Source organism: Triturus cristatus, chromosome 1_1, assembly GCF_964204655.1.
Source record: "Triturus cristatus chromosome 1_1, aTriCri1.1, whole genome shotgun sequence".
Taxonomy (NCBI): Eukaryota; Metazoa; Chordata; class Amphibia; order Caudata; family Salamandridae; genus Triturus; species Triturus cristatus.
In genome coordinates, this window is record NC_140579.1 from 229,917,073 (window position 1) to 229,935,234 (window position 18,162).

At 50.4% G+C, this 18,162-nt stretch overlaps 1 long non-coding RNA gene across 1 annotated transcript in view; it reads right to left on the reverse strand.

The window, feature by feature from the left end:
- Nucleotides 1-4,166: 4,166 nt before the first annotated feature.
- LOC146870036 (uncharacterized) overlaps nucleotides 4,167-18,162 on the reverse strand; it is a 56,848-nt gene continuing 42,852 nt past the window's right edge. Inside the window, exon 3 of the long non-coding RNA XR_014958884.1 lies at nucleotides 4,167-4,819. This is a non-coding gene — a long non-coding RNA (uncharacterized LOC146870036). The remainder of the gene's footprint in view (nucleotides 4,820-18,162) is intronic.

Genomic DNA, 18,162 nt, shown 5'->3' on the forward strand with positions numbered 1-18,162 from the left:
CACGTCATTATTTCCGTTTTACCAGCATTTATCTCATAGCCAGAGACTTGGCCGAAATCCTCTGCCAGTTTAATTACTGCCGGAAGTGCTGTGTCTAAGTCTGCCGTAAATATCAGAATGTCATCTGCACACAGGCCTACCCGCCTCTCCCATTCACCGTACTTGAAAGAGATGATGTTTGGATTATCTCTTAGTTTCTGTGCAAAAGGCTCTATATACATATTAAAGAGCAGAGGGGATAGGGGGCAACCCTGTCGTGTACCCCTAGTTATTTTAAAAGCCTCAGTCAAAGTGCCATTGACCAGCAGCCTCGCTGACAGTGCTTGGTATAACAGCTGTATGGTACGACGGAACTTATTACCCAGATTGAATCTTGCCATGACTTCTGACAGGTAGCCCCAATTCACCCTATCGAAAGCCTTGATGGCGTCCAGAGTTAGAGCAGCCAAAGGGAGTGAATAGGTGGAAGCAATATCAATTGCTTCGACCAGATCGTATGTAAGGTCAGCTAGCTGTCGCCCTTTCACAAACCCTTTTTGGTCTGGATGTAGAATATCATTTGCCACCATCCCCAACCTAGTTGCTAAAATAGAAGAAAATAGTTTATAGTCTATATTTAAAAGTGATATTGGACGATATGAGCCGCTACTAGCTGGATCTTTGCCAGGTTTCAATATTAGTACCACTGTGGCATCGTCCCAAGATCGGGGGGGGGGGGGGGGGGACTTATTCCCTTTAATAATATCATGTTATATAGTTGCGGGAGTACTGGGATTATGACCTCCTGTAGAGTTCGAAATATTTCAACTGGAAGCCCGTCAGGTCAGGCTGCTTTCCCTCTTTTGTCCCCAGCAATAACCTTCTTCACCTCCTCTTCTGTGATGGCACATTCCAGACTATCTGTTGCCTGAGACTGATTGATGGTAAAGTGGTCCCGTCTAACCAGTACTTTACTTTAACATTATCTTCTTTGCAGGTTTCTTTATATATATCTAAGGAAGTAATTCAGAAAGACTCCTCCGATCTCATTATCTGAGGATAGGGAGGGTACGTCGTCGTCCACCTTTATTTCTTTTATGTGGTTCCGGAGCTGGTCTGTTTTGTTTTTCCAAGCGAGTAATTTGCCTGCCCCTTCCCCATACTTGAAGTGGGCATACTTGCTTGCCTCCCACCTACGTGTTAGTCTCCCTTGAAGAATGCTCTCCAACTTTTCCTTTAAGTGACCAAACTTTTCCAAATCTTCCTTCATGCCAATTCCGGTCCTACTGTTCATTTTATCCTCCACTACCCTCAATTCATCTTCCAGAGCTGAAATTACTTCCCTATATTTTTTCTTTCTATAGCTTGATCTATTGGTGTTGCTACCTCTCAGGAAAGCGTTGAGGGTGTCCCAGACTGTTGTAATAACGGCTGTGCCCAAATTGCACTCTAAAAAATGCTTAGTTTCAGTAAGAAGATAAGCGGTCTCTTCTTCTTCAAGCAGCAATGTTCAGTCAAACGACCATATTCTGGAAAGCTGTAGTTGCACACACTCTATGGCTAATAGGACACCTGAGTGATCCGAGAGGTGCGACGGTTGATATTTGATCTCTTTAACTCTGTCTTTAAGATTGTAACTAAGCAGAATATAATCAATTCTCGACTTGTGTTTATATCTAAAATTTCTGAAAGATATTCCTAGTTGCTCTCCCGATTTCTCTCTCCATATATCGCATAGCCCTAATTGGGCAATCGTTGTCAAAAGCGACGTCCTGGATCTGGAGGAAACTGCTGCTCTGCAATTTGGAGATGTATCCAGTTTAGGGTTCAGGACGATATTAAAATCTCCTGCCCATATAACTGGCTCTGGAAAATCCAGAAGGTGAGAGCGAATAGAGTTAAGACAGGAGGGGTCATCCTGGTTTGGACCGTAATATCCGACTAAGGTGAAGAGGATGCCCATTAGGGTAGTCTTCAATATCAGCCACCTTCCGCTGAAATCTTCCCTATGTTGTAAGATCTGAGCTTTGACTTGTTTTTCAAAAAGGAACAACACCCCTCGGATATTTGCTGTCTGGTCAGTGCATATAAATGCGTCCACCCATTTCTGAGTTTTAAGCAGCGCTATTGTCTCTGTCTTAAGAAGGTTTGTCTCCTGGATGACAATGACCTGCGGCGGGGAATCTCTCAAGTATTGTAGAATTCTGGCTCTTTGCGCCCTTGTGCGCAGGCCATTGACATTCCAGCACAGAATCTGAAGAATTGTCATGCTAATTTAAGGTTAGAGTTTCTGACTCTAAGTGGACAGGGACATGAACAGGAAGACCACCCAGCTTTCACATAATTTCTATTTCTCAAAGTTGCAGAGTAAGGCAGAATCATGATGAATGAGGTATTTTTATTTGTACTCCCCTTGTGCTCCCCACCCCCCCACCCAATCCATCCCCCCCACCCAATCCATCCCCCCCACCCAATCCATCCCCCCACCCAATCCATCCCCCCCGGGAAACCCTACCCCAATTACTCTGGTCTAGTGTTGACCAGCTTTTGCGTCCGTGAGCTAGCTCCCCCCCCCCCCCCCATTCCTATTGTGTCTATGTGTTACCTAAAAGAAATCGCCACCTTTTTGTTTTTGTTTTTTTTGCCGCCTTTTTTTATTTTTTATTGATTCCCTGGTTTTTCTTCCTCTCCTTATTTATATTTATATATATATATTTTTTCCTTCCCCCCTAATCTTTCTGTCTTTCCCCTTTTTCATTTTTTTTAAGATTGTGTTTAGTTTGTTTCTTGCTCCATATCTCTATCTCTGTCGGGAGAGAGTGTTGCATCCTATTCCCCTGTTCTCAATATATAAATAGATATTTGCCAATCTATATACAGGTGACAAGTGGTGAGTAGGGTAGAGACATTAGGATAAAGACATTGGGATAAATAGATTAGGGTATACATGTGGGAGAGGAGACTTCTCTATGTATGCTCGTCCTCTCTAATCTGGCTATTGCTCAAAAAGAAGGGAAAAATGCTTGGGTGTCTCTAAACACTATTTGAGGCCTACTTGTTAATTATATTGAGCAATTTGTCTGCCTCTTGGGTTGATCTAATATTGTGCATCATATCATTGTACATAACTTTCAAGAAGGCCGGGAATTTAAGTTGTACTACTGCGCCAGCCTTCTTAAAGTTTTCCATTCTACGCCCCAGTTCCCACTGCCTTTCAAGTGTGACTTTAGTAAGGTCCGAGCGAACCTCAAAGGAGAAGTCTCTACTTCTTAGCGTCTTTGCCTTCAGGGCCAGATTCAAGATTTTCTCTTTGGTTGAATAAGTGAGAAAGTTAATGAGGATCTTTCTAGGCTTCACCCTACTAGGGTTATGGCGAAATGGGTCTCTTTTTCTAAGAACTCTGTTGATTTCTCAAGTGAGAGGGCCTCATTGAGCAAAGCAATCATGAAAGCCTTAAGGTCTGCTCCTTCTTTTCCCTCAGGCACATTCAACACCCGTAGATTGTTTCTGCGGGAATTATTTTCAAACATCTCCATCCAATCCCGCATAACAGCTTCTCCTATCTGTCGATTTTGTATTTTTTCCTCTGCTGACCCTAAATTTGTCTTAAGTTCCTCCACAGAGCTCTCTAGGGATTCGGTTCTCAAATTTAAGAGGTCGACCTTCCTCTCTAGGGTCTCACACGCGCTCCTTATCTCACTTTGATTCTCTGCAGAAACTGCAAAGCCCTGTTTTATGTCCTCTTTTAATGAAGCAAACAAATCTTCTATTGAACTCCCTGAGGTATGACTGACGGCTTCCACAAAACTCTGAACATTCGTTTCTGCTCCTTCTCCTATCTGTGGTATAGGCTGCTTCTCAGGGGCCACTATAGATAGATGGGTATGTATAACTGGTGCAGATTGGGGTGTACAAATTCTCCCTACTTCCACGGATAGAGTAAATTCACAGATACACGCACATACACTCATCATACGCTTGGGCCCATTTCACTAACATACACTCAGATTACTCTATCAGCACTGAACCTGTGGAAAGAAAACCTTCTAAACACCCTGCATCTACACTACGGTCGATAAGACCTAATTGACACTGTCTTGAGTCATGATTTAATCAATAATAATCAACAATAATCAAAATAGAGTACTCAATAATTGACAAGAAATAACCACCAACACAGTATTTCAAATAATGGTAATTTATCTAAAATTAGTTCAAAGAAAATCAATTCAAAAACAAAATCATTATTCTCATAATTACCTATTCTAGCTAAATGTCATAAACGGGTCAGGACAGGCCTCTCGATAGAAGTCTCTCAAGTCACCGTCCTCACAGCATCGATCCTCACCAACGCAAGTTCGGAAAGAAGTGGCCTCAGAATCCAAAATGCAATGACCACAGACCCTCTCTAGTCTAGTATATTTATAATAAATTTAACAAAAGAAGGCAACATAAAATATTTTAGATATCCGCTGAACCGCTGAGCAGAGCGAGCAGGAAAGGATGTAGCATCGCTACATTTGGAAAAATCTCCGCTCAGAAAAAATCACAAAAATAAAAAGACGGAAGACGGAACTAAAATTTGAAAATGTTTCTTTTTCATGTTCATATTTCCTCGGAACCAGCATTGTGATCACAAAGTTCATTGTGGCTCCTTTGTCTTCCAAGGACACTTGGATGTCTGCCCAGAGCTGCTGTCCTCACGGAAAACTTTTAACCAGGCGAAGACTGTGGTCAGATGACTCTCGACCATGTTCAGCAAGGCCTTCTCATCACAAATCGACTACTCAAATACAGGCTTTAAACGGCAGCCATCTTTCACTAGGCCAAAACGTACCATCTTAATTAAAAGAGACAAAAACAACGTTACCACAGCATAGTGATTAAACAGTGTTAACCCCACTAATACCCTTATGTGTATGTAATTATCTAGCCTTTGCAACACAAGAAAAGCATTAGTACACGACATTTTAAAAAGCGTTTTTGTGCTTTAAAATAAACAGCACTCAGCAACATTTATTTAATTAAACCCGCACATTATTTTTTAGCAACAGTAATGCAACCCCACGTATAGTTTTCTCTGATTAATACGTATTGATTAATCAGAACATTTACACAAAACAAATAATTAGTAGTTATAAATTAATAATTTTAATTTCTTTCGACAATAGACAAACCAGAGCTTAAAAAACCCAATAGATTTTCAACAGAAAACTCTGCTCCAGCATAACCGTCTGGCTAAGAGAAGCCTCGTTAGCCACATTGGGTTCCATGTTATCTCGAGAAGACCCAACTGCAGAGCCAATAGAACACATTTCAGTGTTCCTTCCCCGCTTGGTAACAATCAAAACCTCCGGTTGCACCCTAAAGAAGGACCGTAATGAAGGAGTAACAGTTTGTTAAATGAGGAGGCGGTCTTATTCCTCCCACCTTTTATGCTTCTTCCTTTAACCTGGTAAGTTTGGAAAGCTGTGTCCTGGTTAGGGGATGTGATGTTATTGCTATTGCCCCTCGTATTCACCGGATCTTGGCCTCCTACTAAATGTAGATCTAGTGGCTCTGATAATCTGCTTTCTGTTCTTTTAACGTTTATTTTCTCCTGGCCAGTCACAGTTTCACTCTGCCTGCGCTTTCCCTTCTTTCTTCCAACCCTCTTTTTTGCAGCTACCACCAGGCTGCCGGAATTATGTGGCTCAGCCCCCCCTGGGTGCTCGTATTCCTTGTTTAAAATGACCAAATGAGATTTTGCTTCTTGAGCAGGGGATACAACACTCTTACCGCCATGGATGGGTTTTGAAGCAGCGGGGGAGGGAGAAGCTCCCAAAGCATACCAGGCCAAGCTTCTCTCTGAAATGACCCCCGTTGTCTCTCCAGTGCTGTCCGTTGCCGTAGCAGATCCCGCACCTTTTCCACCAGCCGCCACGCCGAAAAACCGACTGATGCTGGCACTGCCACTGCCGCTGTTAACCCGGAGGAGACCGTGGGCCGCCGCTCTGCGACCGCGTCTCAACTCCAGGGCTGCTCCTTACCAGTGTGGGTGGTAGAGCAGGCAGTTCAGGTGCAAAACACCGGGAGTCCTAGTGTGGTTCTGAACACACATTCAGACGGCATACAAACCGGTCAGCAAAAAACACGTGTGCAAAGGTCTCCATAGATCTCCGTTTATATGGCTCGCAGCATTGCCAGCAACCCTGTGCTTGTTAGCTAGGAAGTGGAGGGTGCTCTCCGGACGCGCGCTCCGCTCAGCTAGCATGATACACTTGTTTTCAGCTTGTCATCTGTAAACAGTTTCAGATTTATTAAGGCCAATGTTAGTCCAGAGCGCACATCTCTTATAAATTTCAGTTTGTACTAGGAACGCCTAATAGTGCTACCTAGCTGTCAAGAGTAGACATCCTTATCTGCATGCAAATTAGTTAGTGCGATATAACTGTTGGAACATCATACAAACAAGTTTATGATGAATATTACCAGCGAGTACAAGTGCAATAATAACACGCTGCACTCGTGAAACTGCTTCCTAACACAAAATACAGGTTGGATGTTTCTCTGCAGGCAAACGGAAGCGTGTCACCTCCAACCCATAAACATTATAAACTGGGGCGGGGGGCAATGATTAAGTTGCCTTTTTAGAGCACTGCCGCTCTACTGTTTTGTGTGGAACTACTACTGTACCAAATGCCTTGAGAGGGTAAACAAACAGAGAGGCTTGTTTAAGACAACTAAACACCGAAACGAAAGGAACTTTTTTAGGCAAATGTGAACAACGTGAAAAGGCAGTAACTCAAAGTAAAAGTTTATCACAAACAAGGTGCATCTATTGCATGCTGGCAGCTCCGCAAATGCACAGTGGCACAACACCTTGCTGCCACTGAAAGGAACTTTTTAAGGTGGATGTGCAGATGTGCAAGAAAAAAATGCCTTCACTCGCAATGAAGACAGCGACTGGATGACGTAGGCTTACTCATTAACCAATGTTTTATGCTGTAGTGCAATCAAACAAAATGTAAATTACACTATAATATACCAATGGATGAAGAGGGCTGACTGAAAGATCCAGTATGTATTTAAAAAGCACTCCCTCTGCCTATTCAGACGAATCGTGCCATATGGAGGCTGAGTTTTAGGGTAAATCGTATGGAAACATTCGCCAGTGTATCATCATATAAAGCATAAAAGACCTAAAGAGCTAGAACGAGAAACACTATTAAGAAACAAATTCAGTGCTTTCCTTAGTACAATTGGTAGCAAAACTAACCATTTCTGGTGTTCCGACTTTTGCAGGAAGCTTTTTTTTCTCCAACCTTTGATACCTGCTCATTGATACACCAGAAATCTAAACGGATAAGAGTGTGAAAAGGAATCCGAGAGGGGTTGCAGATATTCTCCCACCCTCCATTCTTTCCCTAGACCATTGGAACTGAATGTATTTAATGTCATGAGCCATCTGTAACCCTTTTGCCTAGCACGCAAATACTGGCTATCAGCAAGGTCGACTAAAGATCCCCTGGCTCTCGGTTTGATAACGAATGTGAGAAATTGGGTTGTTGGCTGACTGGGGTCAAGCAACAGCTAAAATCCCTGTCAGGGTAAGCCCCAAAAAGTGACTAAATTAACCTGTGCTTAAACCTGTGTTGCAAAAAGAACAGTTGATGGACAGAATGCAGAACAATGTCATACATTCACCCCAATACAGAGATCTGGGCCTAAATCCATCGTTCTTTTTGCTCCCCATGCCATTCCAGTTTGAACCCAGCCATATGCAAATCAGTCTTAACCCTGTGCCTCATGGGAACAGTCCAGACCAAACTGCCAGGCCAGGTCCTCCCTAGACTGGAAACAAGCATCCTAGGAATGGTTTCGGTTTCACCCCTCATCAGCCAGGATAGCTTGACTCCAGTGGCATGGAGAGCACGGGACCCACGTCAGGGCATACCCGTCCCACTCGGGTTGACAGATGCAAAAAGAACAATTGATGGATGGAATACAGAACAATGTCATACATTCACCCCAGTACAGAGATCTGGGCCAATGTATTGTTTCTTTGCTCCCCATGCCATTCCAGTTTGAACCCAGCCATATGCAAATCAGTCTTGACCCTGCGCCCACTGGGAACAGTCCAGCCTGAACTGCCAGGCCAGGTCCTCTCTTTACTGGAAACAAGCATCCTAGGACCGGTTTTGGGGTTACACCTCTCATCAGCGAGGATAGCTTGAATCCTAAAAGATGAAAGAGCCAACCACGGACATCTAATCGTGTGAGACCGAGTCAAAGTAAAAATAAATATGGCCGACTACGATAGATACAAGAAATGGATTGGGCCTAGTCGGTGCTAACCTTCCAACTTAGAAGAATATTTAAGAAAATGTTCTGAAAAGGTAAAATTCAGTGGTGAAAGACTACAAGCAGAGTCCAAGGAGCAAGCGTTATCATCGGGAGGCTGCAGGACGAAGCTGCAGTGAAAATTTCTACATTTGGACTTAGTCCCTTTTTTGGAAGTCAAAATCTCCAGTGGGCCGAGGCAGATACAGGAGGCTGTAGCCAACAAGATTTCCAGGAGGCTGTATACCTCTTTGGCGAAGGACTGCTGAACAGGATTTGCTGCTGCTGAGAAGACTGTAGTGGGACACGCCACAAACTCAGACCGACTAGGTTCAGGTGGAGCTCAAACAGCAGGGCAGGTCTCTGAGGGTTCAAGTCAAGCTCCAGGCAGCAAGCCGTCCTTCCAGGTGCAGCTTAGCAGTCTTGTGGAGTACAGAGTAGGCCACAGCAGCAAGCAGTCCTCTGAAAGTCCTTCCGCAGGTCCAAAAGGCGAACTGAAGAGAGGGTCTGATTACTCTATTTTTATAACTGGTGCCTTCTTTGAAGTTATCAAAAGTTTCTAGAGGTTTCTCTTTGAAGTGCTTTGAATTTTCCTGACTCCTCTGCCCTGAGTCCAAGATGACTGCAGAGACAATGCAGAAGTGACAAGCCCTTTGTGTGAAGGCAGAGCACAGCCTAATCAGTTACAAGTAGGCTGTGCCCAGCCCTGCCCATCATCCTGCCAGCAGATAGCCTGTTCAGGCACACCTAATCCTTCTATTGTGTGACTGTCTGAGAGGAATCCACAAAGTCTAACTGCTAGTTACACCCATTCATGAAACCTAAGACAGTCTGCAGGCACCAAAAGGCTAGGAGCAGGAAAATGTCAACTTTGTAAAAGTGGCATTTTCAAAATTTAAGTTTTAAAATCCGACTTTGTCATTAGAGAGGAATAATATTTACATTTCATAGATACCAAACATAAAATGCTTATCTGTCCCCAATCAAAAGTTAGCACTTATTAAGTGTAACAAACAATCCAATATTATCCTATGGGACAGGTAGGCCTCACAGCAGTGAAAATGAATTCAGGAACTTTTCACTACCAGGCCATGTAAAACTTAAAAGTACATGTCCAGGGGGGGGTGGCCAAGATGGCGCGGTGAGCGGACGACTTCCCTGCGAGCTCCCGGACCCCTAAGCCCCTAGACCCGGTTTCTGCGCAGAATCTCCCCCTGTTCTGCGGGGGAATTGGCGGGGGAGGCAGCGGAGTGCTGGTGGGGGCTGTTCTGGAGCTCGGAGCCCCCGGGAAGCACCTAAGACGCCCAGCAGCTCGCACGAGGGACGGAGCAGGAAGGAGGCGGAACAGCGGGCCGGGCCTGGCAGACGCGATCCCGGGCTGTTGAGTACGCGAGCGCCCGGGCCCGAGGGTGCGGCCTACCGCTACACGGCAGTGAGGTCGGGAACCAGGCTGTAGAGAGCTACGGAAGGACCCGCGGGGTGAGCGACCTGCTGGCAGCGATCGGGGGTGTTATCCAGCCCAGGGGCATACGCTGCTCCACCACGCGTGGCCAAAAATGACACAGATGCACGTGGCGATCTAGCCCACGAATAGCTCCCGGGGAGCCGCGGAGACACGACCAGACACCGGCAGTGGAACAGCGCTGGGTGCTGAATGCAGCGGGCGATCCGCGGAGGGAGCAGTGCCGGTCGGCACCTTTACCGGGTACGGAGGCTCCCCCGGCGAGCAGAGGGTGAAGCGGATTGCCGATGGTGCTGTGGCTCTGGGTGCCCCTCCAGACCTTCACGAGCGAGGCTGCTGGGGACAGGTGCAGGCAGCGAAGGAGGCGGTGGGCTCTGGCTCACGACGCGGGGGCAAGATAACCACAAGGAGAAGGAGCAGTGGTGGAGAGACCCACTGGGGGTCCGCGCACACGCGACCGGGGGTGTGAAGCCTGCTGATTGCCCTGGAGAGGAGGTGCTGTAGGGGGCAGACTACCGGATCACGGAGAGGCGGGGGTTAGGGGCCCCCCCCCCCGGCAGCTATTTACCTGACGGGCTGGCACCGCTGGAGGTGCGAAGGAGCGGACGGGGGACCGAGGCTCATGACAACGGGGGCCGGGAGTGTGTGGAGGGTACTGAGGCCTGCACCAAACCCAGTGGCTGCACCCGTACGCTAGCAGGTGAAGATACGGAGGTACCGCCCGCGAGGGGACCCGGAGCCGGCCGCGGACAGACCTGAACAGAGTGCGGGGCCCTAGCTGCAGCGGCGGATAGGCGGGCGCTGGTCTGGGTAGCCGGGGCCCGGAAGGGCTTCTACTGCCTGGCGCTCGGAGCAGCCGGGGACCGAAGGAAGGAGCTACAGAGGGGTGAGAACGTGACGCTACCGGAGGGGCCCGGAGGCGACGGAAGTGGACAGGAGCCCTTACGGAGTGCTGGTGGTGCTGACAGCTCGGGCGGCCTTACGTCCCCGCGAACATGGCAGGCAACAAAGGAGGAAAGAAAGGGGAGCGCACTCTCCCCGAACTACTGGGCAGGCACCAACAGAGAATGGACAGGGGGCAGCCGTCGCCCTGCTCTTCCGGAGGATCTCTGGAGGCTAGCAGTGGGGAGCCCCCGGTCACCAGGTCCTTTATAGAGTCCCTCTTTGGCTCCCTCAGGGAGGATTTCAAAACCTTGAAAAAAGAGGTAGCCAGTGAGGTGCGGGAGATGCGCCGGGAGGTGGACGGCCTGGGTGAACGTGTGGCTACAGTGGAAGATGCAGGCCAGAGGAGAGAGGAAGAGTTCGCACAATTACAACAAGAGGTGCTGCGCCTCAGGGACCAACAGATAGATCTCCAGGCGCATGCCGAAGACCTCGAAAACAGATCTCGGCGAAACAACGTTAGGGTTCGGGGAATTCCATCCAAAGAAGAGGGGACAGACGCAGCGAGCTATCTACGGGACCTGTTTCGGGAGGTCTTGGGAGAATTGGAGGACTTCCCCATCTGGATTGACAGAGCGCACAGAGTTGGGCCGCAGCGAAGGGCGTCGGTGCCACCCCCGAATATTCTGGCCTTTCTCCCAGACTTTCCACTCAAAGAACGCATCCTAGCAGAGGCGCGGAAGCGGCAGCCCTTGACTTTCCGGGGACACCCAGTTGCCCTCTACCAGGACTTATCTGCCATCACGCTTCAGAAACGAAAAGCATTCAAAATCGCTACTGACTTTCTGCGAGAACATGGAACGCCCTACGCCTGGGGTCACCCTTTTCGACTCATATTCCGATGGAATGGCACTATGCACCAACTACGCTCCCTGCAGGAGACATGCGGGGTCCTGGGCAGCACCGCGATGGAGGACGACACGACCACGCAGCGACGGGGGTGCTCTGGGAGGGATGGATGGCAGCGGGTGTCCAGGCGGCGATCCCACGAGTGCTCCATGAGGCCGGACTCGCCCACCATCAGGGCCAGCATGGAAAACGCGGTGATGGAGGTGGCTGGGAACACCGGCTCCGGCGACGTAGCACTGACGGCGTAAAGAGAATGCTCCGGGGGGAGATCACCATAGCCAACTTCTATTTGCAGGTTTGGGGGTGGGGATGGGCGGGGGCTGGCGGGGCGGGAACGATGGCTGGACGTCCACTTGAGTACTCTGCCAAAGACTTGTTCCCTAGGGGACTAGACTTGGACTATGATGAACCAGGGTTTGGGGTTGGGGAGGGGAAGATCGGAGAGGGGGGACTCAAAGTAGTTGGCACGTTGCCGAGGGGTGGGTTGGCGGGTAGTTCGAGGGTTCTATACGGGGGGTTGGGAGGGGAGGGGGAGGGAGGGAGGTCAACGGGTTAGGTGGGGGAGCGGGGGGGAACAAGGGAGGGAGGGGGGGGTCGTCCAGTGCGTGGCCGAGGTTCCGGCCGCGGCGCTCATGACACGGTCCATGGGTCTACTAAAGGCCTGCGCGGTCAAAACTGTCCTTCCACATGCCGCCCACAACACTTAAAATTGTAACGCTTAATGTCAAGGGCCTCAACAACCCGGTTAAGTGGCGAGCTGTACTGTCCCTATTAGAAAGCCCCCAGGCGGATATTTGTCTTCTTCAGGAGATGCACCTTTTACCCCGAGACTGCCTTAGACTACGCTCATGCACATTCCCAACACAGTTCTTCTCGTCCTGCAACAGTAAAACAGCGGGGGTGGCGATTCTGGTAGCTCGGCACTTTCGAGGAGAAGTCCTCCACAAACAAGCGGAACAGAAGGGCAGGCAGGCTATTAGTTTACAGGTTCAGAGTGGCAGGTCTCTCCTTTACGAAAGGGTCCCTTTACAGCCCGAACGACCGGCAGGAACGCTTTCTTAGCTCAGTGCTGGGGGAGGTCACGGCTACACAGGACAGGCACATTATTATCGGGGGCGATTTCAACATGGTCTTTGACTCAGCTATCGATAGATCCGCACATCGCTCGCCGCAGGCCGGGGAGTTCTCGGCAGGGTGCAGGGCCCAGCTGACGGATCTGGATCTACATGACCTCTGGCGACGCCTGCACCCTGCTGAAAGGGACTATTCTTATTATTCACACGCACACAAAACTTACGCGCGGCTGGACCACTTTCTGGTCACGGGGCCTATGTGCACCTTGGCCACGGTGGCAGAGATGGGGGTGGTCTCCATGTCGGAACACGCCCCAGTCACGGCCACGTTTGGCTTACCGCCAATTTCTTGCCCTCCTCGGGTCTGGCGTCTCCGGGACACCTTGTTGTACAGGCGAGACATAGTCACACAAGTAACGAACGTGATTCGGGAATACCTCTCCCACAACGAGGATTCCGAAACATCCCGGGCGACCCAGTGGGCTGCTTTGAAAGCAGTGCTATGGGGGGAATTTATTGCTATCTCCTCAGCGGACAATACAAACCGGCGGCATAAGCGAGAGGAACTCACTCAGAGGGTCCGTGAATTGGAGCACATGCACTGCAGGACGGGGGCTCCCCGGATCTGGCGGCAGCTCAAGGAGGCGAGAAAGCTCCTGACGGCTTTAGACATGGATCGCGCGGAATATGCAGCATTGCACCTAAGGCACGCCTATTACACGGGGGGGGACAAGTGCGGCCGGCTGTTGGCGAGTAAGCTCAGGGTGGCACGACAGAAACAGAAGGTGAAGGCGATCTCCGACCCTACGGGATCGCCGGTCACGGAGGATGCCCATATAGCGGAGCTCTTTCGCAGGTACTATGCCGATCCCCGGGATGAACTCGCAACAAAGAGATATCTGGACTCGGTCTCTCTGCCATCCTTGACACCTTCACAGGCGGAGATACTGGACAAGGAGATACGGGTCGAAGAAGTTATATCCGCCATTGCCAATCTTAAGCATGGTAAATCCCCAGGGCCGGACGGCTATACGTCCCTCTTCTATAACACGTTTTGTGCGTCGCTAGCGCCGATCCTCACGCGCCTTTTCAACACCTTTGCTGAACCGGGGGCCATACCCCCGGACCTGCTACGAGCGTCCCTCACGGTTATCCCCAAACCGGGGAAAGACAAGTCGCAGTGCGGCTCTTACAGACCAATATCTCTTTTAAATATAGACCTCAAACTGTATACCGGGATCCTGGCAACTCGCTTGGCCCCCCACCTGCCGGGACTTCTAGACCCGGATCAGACGGGCTTCGTCCTGGGACAGCAAACGGTGGACAACACCAAAAGGATTACGCATCTCATAGAAAAGGCGTCACGGATCCCGGGGGAGAGAATGTTGCTATCGGTGGACGCCGAAAAGGCGTTTGATCGTGTTCACTGGCCTTATCTAGAACAGGTGTTAGTGAAGGTAGGGATAGGGGACAAATTCCGCGGCATGATTTTCAATTGCTACAGGTCCCCGACAGCTATGGTAAGGGTGAATGGGTACTGCTCCAAGAGTTTTAACATTGAAAGGGGCACGAGGCAGGGATGTCCGCTGTCGCCTTTACTCTTCGCTTTATACATGGAGCCTTTCGCGCAGTGGATACGTAGCAACTCAGCAGTGAGGGGGGTGAAGTTTGGCGGCTTTATTCATACCGTTAGCTTATACGCTGATGACGTTATACTATCATTGGAAGATCCGCTTCATGCCCTGCCGGCCTGTATTGAGGAGTTGACCTCCTTTGCGGAGGTTGCAGGATTCAAGATGAACATGGGAAAGTCAGTGGCCTTGGATCTTTCTCTTTCACCAGCAACCAGAACCCTTTTACAACACCGTGTTCCGACAGTCTGGTCGACGGACCCGGTGCCCTACCTGGGAATACAGCTGGCCTTCACCCTACCCGCTATGGTAACGGCAAACTACACCACCTTGGGTAGAAAGATACGGGAGGAATTAGCCCGGTGGGACCGCAACACCCTTTCGTTGTTGGGTAGAGTGGCGGCCGTTAAAATTACAATTTTACCTCAGGTTCTATATTTGTTTCGGGCACTTCCGCTGCAGCCGCCGGTTGGATGGATCCATAAGATGCAGTCCGACCTGGCACGCTTTGTCTGGCAGGGCAAGAAGCCCAGAATGAGGAGGGCACTCTCACTGCTAGCGCCGGAGGCTGGAGGACTCGGCATTCCGGATCTCCGCAAATACTTTCAAGCAGCGCAGTTGCGCTATCTAGTGGAATGGAGCAGGTGGGAGTCCGACAAGCACTGGCTCTTCCAAGATCAGGCAGTGGCGGAAAGGCCTCTGCAGGAAGTGCCGTTCCTGCGCAGGGCTCACCGCCCCGCAAATCTATATGCCTCCTTTATCACCAGAGTGCCTCTGCGGGTCTGGGACGCCACAAATCTCACGCACGGCCTGACCACATTTCCTTCGCCGCTGACGCCCCTGGTGGATAATCCTGACTTCACCCCAGGAATGGAAGGGGGAGCATTTGCTCACTGGCGTGCGGCGGGGTGTAGGACTTTGTGCCATATGTACAATTCGGACGGGGTCATTCCCTTCACGTGCTTCCGACAAGAATATACATTGCCGGAGACTGAGAGGTTGCGTTACATGCAGGTTCGCCACTGGGCGCTGCACCCTCAGGTGCGAGAGACAGCTGATAGATGATTCCTCCCGTATGAACGCTGGCTCTTATCGCGCACATCTGACGCTAAGCTCATAAGTGACCTTTATCAGTTTCTCCAAACGCCCTCTTCGCACTTCTATAATCCAGGGAGGGAGCGCTGGGAGAGGGAATTAGGTAGGTCCCTGAGTCATGAAGAATGGGAACAGGTAGCTTACAGAGCCAGACACTCGGCATATCACACAGGCCTCACCGAAACCTTCACTAAAGTCTCGACATATTGGTACTATACCCCGGAACGCATACATGCCATGGACCATAGTAAAGAGGCCACTTGCTGGAGGGGATGTGGGCGGGTGGGAACGCTGACGCATATCTTATGGGACTGTCCCCTTCTCGACACCTACTGGAAAGAGGTGATAGACAATGTAGACTCCCATTTTGATACTGAGCTGCCGCGCTTCCCGGCCTATATTCTACTGGGTCTCCCGAACAGGCTGATGTATCCTTTAAAATCCCGTAGAGGTAGGCAGATAGCCATTGCGCTAGGGTCGGCCATTCAGAACATTCTTGTACACTGGTGTTCCACTACACTCCGACGGTCACGGGCTGGCTCCATAGAATGTGGAATGTGCTAGGTATGGAGAAAATGTCGTTAGCAGTGGCAGGCGATGCAGAGCAGTTCAACGACATATGGCAGCCGTTCCAGTCCCTACTGGTCACGGAATTCAGAGAACTGACCTGCCCGAGATATCTTCGACTCCTGCGGCTTACTAAACCGGAAGACTTAGCCTCTTGATTGAGCTTGACACGGGGTACCTGGGAGAGGACAACGGGGAAACGCGGGTTCGACCGGAAGCACGCACTGGACGAGGGGAGGGTTGGGGGAAGGGGGGGTTCGGGAGTTGGGATGCGGGGAGGGGGTTTCCAGGGACGGAATTTGTTTCGTCTTTCTGAGTACCGAGGCGGATTGACGTCCTACTGGACGGGTTTTAGTTGCAGAGCCTTCCACCCAGAACGGAGCCTTGGCCGCCAAGTAATGGCACCCTTCTCCAGCGTGTATCCTTTGGGTTTGCTTTTACATGCTATATTCAAAAAAGGGGTTAAACCTACCGGATGGTGTAGGAGAGTAGGGTCTGCAATCCTATGATCACCCAGATTTTTTGCTTTTTGCTTCATTGGTTTACGACTTTCCCTGGCTGTGGGCCTGCCAATCAGACCCACAGCCTAGCTGTTCTCTCTCGAAATTAACACACATGTACATTAGGTGCATCCACTAATTGGAACTGGGCCGCCTTATCAGTCCCTGTATCAGCATACCACAGGTATCCAGGGCATCGGTGTACCCAGGGCCTACCAGGGGCTGCAGCATGTATTATGCCACCCCTGGATGGCCGCCCAAATCTGACACAACTGGCTGCACGACAGCTGGGGCAAGGTGGTGTAATCACCCGTTGCTGTAGGTGTAGTATTCCTATACCTAACCCTAAAATGGACACATGGATTCCTATCAGTCACTCCTATGGCAGGCCTTATCAATCCTGAAGGCAGAGTGCGGGGAATCATGTGGGATGGTGCTCTGGCGCGAGCTGAGCCCGTCGACGGCTTGCGGAACCAAGTCCTAATAGCCGTTCCATGGTGACGCGTGCCAACTACCTGAAAATGCATTATAATCCTCGCGGTTACTTGCTAACTCTGGCATCGCATCACCCACACATGTCGAGTAAGGTGTCATACGAATTGGAATACGAACCCCTCGCCAATTCTGGCGACGGGGTTAGCATTCCCCCCTTTTAGAGGGGCACGACATGGAAGTAACCTTGAACCCCGGTTAAAGTTGACTCAAGCCTCAGCATCACAAAATGGATGCTGCCACCAGACACAAGTCTGACCTCCTGCTGCTGGGAGACCTTCCAGCGAGGGGAGCTTGGACAAAGGGTTTCCTGTCGAGGGCGGTGTTAGCACCATCCCAGACAGGGTTTGTGTATCCCAGGTAGGCAGGGCTGAAAGGAAGGTGATTGCAAGTGGCACCCCGGTGCTCACTGTGCATAGCCCGGCTCAAACCAGTTTCAGGGGCAACCCTGCCCCTGAGCTGGGGCGAAGCCGGACAAAGGATAGGGGTGTAACCACCCCCCTCCTGGCCCCACCCATAGGTAGGACCTAGTCACGGGCCAGCCCCTTTTCCTAGAATAAAGGTAGGAGCGAGTCCCCTTCCCAAATTGGATAATTCTGAATCTTGAACTACTTTCCACGAAAGGAACTCTTGACTATTTCTGAAGACTCTCCCTTGTGGCTAAGGAGTAGCCACCCTGCACCAGCAGGCACCACCTAAGCGCTTGCGGTTTGCTGTACGTCTCTCCCACGGATCAAGACTGCCCAGCTCGACGAGACCCGGGTTCCCTGCCATCTCTGACCTCTACCTACATCGTCAGCCCAGCTGAGATTCGTAGGTGTGACGAGACCTGCGGGACCGGCCATCTTCAGAACCTGCACGACGCTTATCTAGCACGCCCACCGAGGGACCCTCGAGTGAGTGCACCTAGGGTTTGAGAAGCCCTAACCCTGAGCGGCTCCAGCACCGAAGTCTGCCTCCCCAGCATCCACGAGATCTGCATGGGGGCCCTTCTGCTCCTTGCTGCTCACCGCGTTGTCTGACCACTCGCCGACCGGCTTGTGGCCCTCTTCACGACGCACCACGACAGTCTTTCATCACTGGTCTGGTTGCTCCAGACTGGCTCTTGCTCCCCTTCAACAGAGGAGTACCTTGGACCCTCCTGGTCCACTCCAGACGCCATCTTGACTCCACCGCGTGGGTTTGCCACTGCCAAGACCTGCTGCCCCACTCCTGGGCCCAGCATCATCGACAGCAGACACCTTCGTGGG